This window comes from Herpailurus yagouaroundi, unplaced genomic scaffold (genome assembly GCF_014898765.1).
Source record: "Herpailurus yagouaroundi ecotype Mexico unplaced genomic scaffold, PumYag 162, whole genome shotgun sequence".
In the NCBI taxonomy this organism is placed as follows: domain Eukaryota; kingdom Metazoa; phylum Chordata; class Mammalia; order Carnivora; family Felidae; genus Herpailurus; species Herpailurus yagouaroundi.
This window is the reverse complement of record NW_024412403.1, coordinates 75,198,200-75,206,694: the sequence shown is the minus strand read 5'-3', so window position 1 is coordinate 75,206,694 and position 8,495 is coordinate 75,198,200. Positions and strand designations below refer to the sequence as shown.

Here is an 8,495-nt window from a genome sequence, read left to right as displayed (position 1 = left end):
ATATGCTAATTATTTAATAGCCCAGGGCTGTCAGGAATCCCTGTGTCCAAGAGTTCTACAATAACCGAAGCACAGAAATGGCTAAGTAATTTGTGTGTTGAGTTTGGAACACGGCTCTGCCACTGCTTAACCTGCTGTGTGATCATGGGAACATTACTCAAACTCTCTGGTCTCCGTTTTCTTATTTGAAAGATAGGGGAGTTAACGGCTACCCCAGTGGGTACAGCAGCGATAAAATGAGATACTTTGTGAAAGAGCCAGCACGTTTGGGGACTTAAAGTTTGGGGTTTCTTTCTTTTTTCGTATTTCACTGTAATTAATCCTTAACTACAAACATTTTAATGATACTGTTTTAAAGAGATTGTGCAACTCTCCCGAGTCATGCACCTAACGAGGAGCAGAGGCGGGAGTCCAGCCCAGGTCTCTGCTCCTCTTCCAGCCCTCCATGCACACGGTGCTTCTGGGCTGCAGAACCTTCTGGCTCAGGGCACAGCAGTGGACTCCACCCACTCGACCTTCCATGTCTGCAGTTTCAGAAAAATAGCATAAGAGGGCCAGGTGCAGGAAGGTGGAAAGGCTCTTGTCTCACACAAAAACAGTGAAATTCCTTTCACACCCTCCTACCTCCCACTCCTTAATGAGTCTCTTATGAGCGTAAAGTCTCCTTGACTTTTCAAAGTTTTATAAAGAGTTCCTTGTAGAACTCTTAGAAAATGAATGTGAGGCACTTGTAAAACTTCACACAATACACATGGTTTCCTTTTGCCTTTCTATATTTTATTCACACACCCTTTCCCATAACAAAACTCGCTGGTCAGTGCCTAGTATCTCCCCACCCCTCCCACCTTCCTTAACTTCCTTCTGTCCCGCTCTCTCTACTGTAAAACGGGCTCATTCCAAAGTCCTCTTTAATTGCCTTGATGCCCAGAGTTAATGTTTCTTCAATCTTCTTGCTCATTTGACTTTCCTTCTGGCCTAGTCATTGTGCCCCAAGACAAGTACCGTACTTTCCTATCTCCATGCCTTTGCTCACACATCTTTCTTCACACTTTGCCCATCCTTCCAAACTCAGCTCAAATGCCAGCTCTCCGTGAAGCCTTCACTGATGTCCTCTGCTCGAAGGGATGTCTCCCTTCATCCGAGCCCCACAACGCGTTTCCAAATCTCCTTGTTAATAACACTCGTCCCTGTGTCCCATGTAGCATGTGGATGAGTGAGATGGACAGACAGGCAGACGGGTGAGTTGGTGGGTAGATGGATGTATGGATGCATGGATGCATGGAATATGTATGAATTTTTGAGTGGAGAGACAAACAGCAGGCCGGCAGCATTTCCCAGAGCTTTGGGACGTGGTCATATCTGGACGTCTGCATCGCATTAGTATATTTTCTGATTCAGTGGTCATTCAACAGCTTCTGTGTCTTGTCTACCTACCCACAATCTAGTTCTGATCTCAGGAAAACACATTGGGAATATTCAATTCAGACTGAACCCCAAGTCTTATGCAGTCAATATTTGCAGATGACAAAGGCCCAGATAGATATATTTTAATGTGTCCCTAACCTGAAGCCTGACGAGTTTTTACTGGCATTCTAAAGTGGCTGTCAATACATGTCTTGTTCCTGCTTTTTGGGCTGCAGCTGAATCTTTGTGCCCCACGGCAACCAGTGCAACTGCTCATTTTTCAGATGAGGAAACTAAGGTTTCCTCAAGGGAACATGGCTTGCACAAGATCAGATGTAAAGTAAGACCAAAACTCGGCCTTGACTCCCAGCCTCTCGCTCCATTCTTTATACCTTACAAGCTAAAGCCAGTGGGCTGGCTTATCTATTCTAGGTATGTTTCAAACCTTGATAAAAAGCATGAAGATTTGGAAAGAAAATCCAAGACTTCTCTAAAGAGTTGTAAGATTTCTCACTATGGACTCTTTCTGTGTTTAACACCATTGGATTTGGGGCCTTAGCTTTCCAAGCTTCCGTTTGTACGATGAAAAGAAAAATGCTATGCCCCTGACTGCTTCCTAAGAGCTGCGGAGGATTCCAGATTTATGTTTGCGCAGGTCGCTCCAATGACAAGGAAAATGAAGGTTTGGAGACCTGCATGCTGTAGGCTCTGACTTTTTTTAGTCAAAAGTCTCATCCATTAGGACATGGCAGCATTTTGAAGACCTCCTCTGTTATCAGTCCAGTAAGTGACCATTTCTCTGCTCTGGGAATATAATCCCTTTCCATAGGTTTTACTGAAGAACAAAGTATTCAGGTAAGCCTCTGTGCACCACTCATTTTTCTGAGTTATCTAGAGAAGGCTCTGGCTTCTCTACTCCCCAAATAGAAGCTGACAACCCTTTCCAGGAATTTCTAAAACTTTGATCCAAAGTTTTCAGAAACACCAACGGTTCTACTTTGGTATTTATGATATGATTTCTTGGTGACCGTGACTCAAAGCCTCAGCTCCCCTCCTTTAAAACACACTACTATTGGGGCGCCTGGGTGGCGCAGTCGGTTAAGCGTCCGACTTCAGCCAGGTCACGATCTCGCGGTCCGGGAGTTCGAGCCCCGCGTCGGGCTCTGGGCTGATGGCTCAGAGCCTGGAGCCTGTTTCCGATTCTGTGTCTCCCTCTCTCTCTGCCCCTCCCCCGTTCATGCTCTGTCTCTCTCTGTCCCAAAAATAAATAAACGTTGAAAAAAAAATAAAATAAAACACACTACTATCTGCCTCAAAACTCTGCACGAAGCGCAAAGGACACAAACTGCTCTGTGCCTCATAAATATAGCCAGTGACTACACGTGGGCATGAACATTTCTCTCTAATTGTCATTTTCTCCCGGAAAGCCCAGAGATAATAGGAAGAAAGTGGGAGAGGAGCCAGAGAATGGGGGCATCAGGAGAGGGTGTTGCTGCGGGAAGCTGACCCCCTCCTCGAGCGCGCAAGCAGCAATTATCACTGGTCAGCCAACCCGAAACGCGTCCTGCCTTTACGCATTTTCAATCAATACCCCAAATGCCAGAAGTTTCTTTTCAAATTAAAAAAAAAAAAAAAAAAAAAAGTGAGGAAGGAAGAAAGGAAGAACTCCAAACAGTGGACAAAAACCAGGCGCCATGGCCCCCACTCCAGCTTGTGAAGCGGCGACAATGGTGAGAAACCAATGCCCAGAAGCACAAGGCGGCTTTCAGACACCTCTTGACCTTGTCACTTCCTGGGTAATTAAGAGGCACTACAGTTCCGTGTCACTGTCAGGGGCTGAATGTATATCGATAGATAGATATATATGTTCTTAAAAAGATTCTTTTTCTACAGCCTTGGTCAGGATCCCGCCAAAGAAAAGGGGGGAAAGAAAGGCATTTTGTCCAGAGTGCAGTGAAAGGAAGCATGAAAGCAGAAAACCTAAATTTTTCAGCACAGTCTGCTCCTGACATGGGAAAATGGCGCAGACAAGAATAGATGGCTTGTTCCCTTCCTTCCCTTGACAGAGTATCTCTGTGAATGTGCCGCAGGCGGCAGGGCCCTCGTCCGGCTCGGCGTTCTTCTTCGGATACCTTAAAAGCAATAATGTAAACCCTGAGTTCTCCAAGATAGGCTGCATCCCTGCTCTCTTTCTTTGGGCCTCAGTTGCCACAAATGAGGGAGACTGGATTAAACCCTCTTCGGGGCCTTTTCCGCGGCTGACATTTGCCGAGACTGTGAGAAATGGTTTCTGTCTTCTGACCCTGCCAAGGATACAGAGGAACACAGAATTCTGGGAGAGCAGGCATGGGCCTCTCCCCATATGCCTGTCAAACACCAGCCACCGAGGCCTCTCAGAACCTTAGGGAGTCTTGAGGCAAGGACCCCTCGAGAAGGTTGGCCCAACCCACTGGAGAGCCAAGCCCTAAAGACACTTTGCCAGCTCTGAGTCTGATGGTTCTTCGGCACGTCTGTGCTCTTTCCCAGTGGCTCTGGTCTGGGGGGCCCCACCGAGAGGGCTGGTGACGGTCTGCTCCATCATTGGACACAGGTGGAATCTCCATCATGGACCGTCAGCTCCCGGGCCCTCGGCCCTCACGGATTATCTCTGGATCCCTGTCAGCACCGAGCCCGGTGCCCAGCATATGGGAGGTGCTCTGTGGATGTATTAAGCCAACATCTGGATTCAAAGACACAGGGGAAGCAGGAAGCGTGTTGATGTTGGATGCAGAGCAGTGAATCACTTCCGCGTAAAACCGAGGTTTTTATTTCAGCAAAACTGGTCACTTCGCCAAATTCTAGGCAGCTGGTTTTATGGCCGGAGGACAAGAATCTGTGTCTGTCATCTCTCTATGCCCACTACTAACAGTGACCAGGTATACAAGCCACTACACTTTGAGGGATGTTGCAGGCGAATGATGTGGCCCACGGAGGCTTTCGTCTTTGGTGTCCCTTGGCATGGGGTGGGTTTGGCTATATCGTGACTGCCCTGGTGTCAGTGGGGTCCTGCAGTGAGTGACATTCTCTGGATGCTGTCCTGACAGCATTACACAAGCATGGGCTCCCAGCCGGCCGAAAAATACCGTGGAAGTTGCATTGGCTGCCCCACCGAAGATGTCCCCTTTTCTTCCTGGAATATCAAAAGGATGCACGTAGTAGTAAATGTAAAAGGAATTACATTTACCCAGAAGAAAAGTACAATACAATGTACTATGGTAATAATATGTTACGATATAACTCAGATGAAGCTCGTCTAGACGATCTCTCCAACTCATCAGGTAGGTGCTGTGTTTTAAAGCGTTCTGGCTGAAATGGAGAAAAGCGGGCCCCCAGACAACTGGTTGCCTTCACAACCCCACCCGAGGGGAGGGCACCGGGTCAAGTGTGATCTGTCCCAAGCAAGGGCAGCCTCTCCCCAGGTACCAAAAGATCATTATCACTTTCGCTACGTGGGATCTCAGCTATGTTTTCTTCTGGCCAGCCTAAAGCCCTTTGCATTTGTTCTGACAGAGGTTTGAGAGGCAAGATGGACAATATCACCAGCCCAGGGAGAGCGGGACACAGAAAGGCCAAGCTGATGAAACACGTAACAGTGAAGGTGGGGCTGGGCCTGCAGGGTATTACCGTCAACACTAACAGCTCGAGTCCTCAAAAAATTATGTGAGGAGACACCAAAGAGGGGGGGTCATTTAAGAAGACCAGACGTAGCTAACTCTTTAAAAAATTAAAAGCTAAGAACAAATGGCAAGAAAGCAACTTTCTGTACCAAAGCTATCCAACAGAACATTCGGGGCTGATGGGACCGTTCTATTCTGCGCTGCCCAATGTGGTAGCAGCTCGCCACATGAGGTTAGCACCCACGTGAAATGCGGATGATGTGACTGAAAAACTGAAATTAAAATTGTATTGCCTCTGGGCGCCTGGGTGGCTCAGTGGGTTAAGCGTCCGACTTCGGGTGAGATCATGATCTCACGGTCCGTGGGCTCGAGCCCCGCGTCAGGTTCTGTGCTGACAGCTGAAAGCCTACAGCCCGCTTCGGATTCTGTGTCTCCCTCTCTCTCTGCCCCTCCCCTGCTCACGCTCTGTCTCTTTCTCTCTCAAAAATAAATACACATGAAAAAAATTTAAATAGTGAAAATAAATTGCACTGCATTTAATTAACTGAAACAAATGTAAATGCGTATGTGTCTGGCAGTTACCATTTGGACATTTGGACAGCACAACTCTACACTCACATGCATCATCTGAAAACATGACAAAACTTCAAGTTCTTGGGGACTTGTAAAGCCTCGAAAGGCCTGAATAAGACAATAAACAAACCAACCAACAGGAGGAAGAGGCTTCTCAGCTGTCACTTGGTGTCCACATGGGACTGTATCTTCTAAGCCGAGGCAGGCGGGCCAGAGTTGGTGACGGGGACGGGGCTGCCCTGAGCCCGCAGACGGTGGCACGCCCGCCCCCGGACGCCTCTGCCCCTTTCCCGCAGCCCCCAGCCATCCTGGTGATGATGACAAGACACAGGTCGTCTGGGGGCAGCAGCAAGTCCATCAGTCCGGAAGCTCCCGGAGGGCAGGGACAGGGTCTCGGCCACCACTGAATACCTCTCTCCAGCTCCCCAGGCCCGTAACACGGCTGGCACCCAGAAGAGAGTTGTTTTGAACAGAATTCTCAATATTTGTTACAGAGGTTGTCACGATTACAGGATGGGCTGTGGACTGAATGTTTGTGTCCCCGCATAAATCATACGTCGAAACTCTAATCCCCAGTGTGATGGTACTCGAAGGTGGGGCCTTTGAGAGGTTAAGTAGGTTTAAATGAGGTCATGAGGGTAGAGCTCCCATGATAGGATTCGTACCCTTATAAGGAGGACATCTCTCTCTGCCATGTGAGGACACAGCCTTCAAATCAAGAGGAGGGTTCCCGACGGACAGCGATCTGGATTTGCTGGCACCTTGATCTTGGTCTTCCCAGCCCTGAAGACTGTGAGAAATAGATGTTTATGGTTTAAGCCACATGGTCAATGGCATTTTTTTATCGCAGCCCAAGGGGGGGCTGAGACGGGGTTTGGGGGGAAAGCAGCTTTTGGCATCAGTTTTTTCATAGGCACTCATTAAAAATAAAAACAAAACCAACCAGACCAAAAGAAACATTACCAGGCCCCTCCCATGGGAACTATGAAGCCAAGAAAGAAGATTCCCTGCTCTAGAAAGGACCCTGCCAACGAGACATGACCAAGCACAGGAGTAATTATGACCCCAGGCATAAAGCGACTGGTTTCATCTGAGCCACACTGATGGAGACATTGGGCCCCACCAAGGCAAGAGGGATACATTACTGCCAAAATGGGGGAGGGGAGCAGAAGGGGGCAGCTTCCTGGAGAAAGTGGTATCCGGGCCAGGTGTAGAGGGATATAGCGGATGTGCTTGTGCAGGAGACTGGGATGGGAGCATAGAACACAGGTTACAAGGTGGGGGGGGGGAGGGGGGGGACCCTAGAGACTAGTCTAGCCCTTTGTGCAGCAGTGCTATGCAGGGAGGCCTGAAACTCTGCTCTGGCAAGGTAAGGGGTCCCCTTGGAGCTCTGGCTAAAAACCGTAAGGAACTGGGGTATTTGGAATTTCTAGCTGCTAGGCTCACTACCGCTGAAATGGATCCCCACCCCAAGCCCCACCTCTTTCGCAACGAGAGAGGGTGGACAGCTGAACAACCAGTGTGGCCTCCCAAGTGGCCGTGGGAAGGGGCTGGGTTGTCTGCTGCCCCCACTCTCTTCCTCCTGCTGTGAAATCCGCATCAGCTGGAGATGCCCAAGAGATCCGTTTCCATCTGTTCTGGGCATGGTTGGTAGGAAAGCCGCAGATCCAAGAGGCAGCTTGGCCTATCAGCATGACAGAGGCAGCCTCCGGTGGGGGTAGGGAAGGAGCCCACTGCAGAGACATGCTCAGCCAGCCCTGGGAACAGCTGCCCAGCCGTGGGGCCGGGAGGCTCCCAGCTTCCCAGCCGCCCACAAATCCCCCATTTTGTAGCCTGCTTGCTAAGGGTGTCAGTAAGATCATCAGAAGCACATCTGCCCGGAATGATAGCAAACGTGGGCACGTTCTAAGGGAAGCCCACGAGAGTTAGGGGACTCGGGTGACCACACCAGCAGGGCCTGTGGTATCCCCAAGAGCCTGGAAACGACCCCTGCAGATTTCATCCGTCTCTAACTGGACCAGGAAGTATCCTCAGCCAAGACCCTAGGCAGGCTCGTCTACAGCTGTGCTGCTCTCGGCATGTCCCAGGGTGCCCTACCACCCGCTACTCTGGCCCTCGCGAGCCCCTCGCGGCTCTGTGAGGCTGGGCGGGGGACATACTTCTGAGCAAATACTAGATGAACAGCTGTTCTGTTCAGCATATGGTCTCAGCAGTTTCCTCCAAAGGCAGGGCTGGAAACAAAAGTTCCCATCCAGGTATTCATTCTGGCGATGATCCCAGGGGGCAGGAGTGAGATCCAGTTGAGAGGGAAACAAGGAAGAAGGGAGACATACAAAGATGCATTCCTGAGGCGGCTTCCACCTGGCACCCTTCCTGGGGAACTCCTGAAAAGCCTTGTGGAAAGCATCTCAGAACTGCCCACCCAAGCACTGAAAGGGGAAAGCACTTATCGCTACGTTCCTGTGCCCCCGCGGTCACGGGCAGTCCCGTGCGGTTCCAGGATACACACTGGTAAATGTCAATGCTACAGAGCAGACAGTCCCGGGACAGAGAGTGAGAGGTTCGTGAGGCGGCCCAGAGGGAAGTGCAGTCAGAGCATCTCCACGACAGTGCTCAAAGCCTCTGGCACCTGCGGGCTGCACTAGAGCCGGAGCAAGAGGGGGTTTCCGGAAAGCCTGGGAGAGTTACGTCTGCCTCCACCATGTCTGTCCCTGAGTCCAAGGCACAGGCTAAACCCTCCTGAGGCCTGCTCCTGGCTAAGATGCTGTATTAGTTTCCAATTCTCTGATGGCACTGGCGCTCAGAAGTCTGACATGGGTCTCACTGGGTGAAAATCAGGGTTTTGACGAGGTTGGGTCCTTT

The 8,495-nt window shown here is 50.0% G+C and overlaps 1 long non-coding RNA gene across 1 annotated transcript; it reads right to left on the bottom strand.

The window, feature by feature from the left end:
* Nucleotides 1-2,787: 2,787 nt before the first annotated feature.
* Nucleotides 2,788-7,090, bottom strand: LOC121036433 (uncharacterized). The gene is made up of 2 exons (XR_005793352.1): nt 6,299-7,090; nt 2,788-4,573 (listed from the first exon to the last, which is right to left on the bottom strand). It is a non-coding gene; the product is annotated as an uncharacterized LOC121036433 (long non-coding RNA).
* Nucleotides 7,091-8,495: the final 1,405 nt, after the last annotated feature.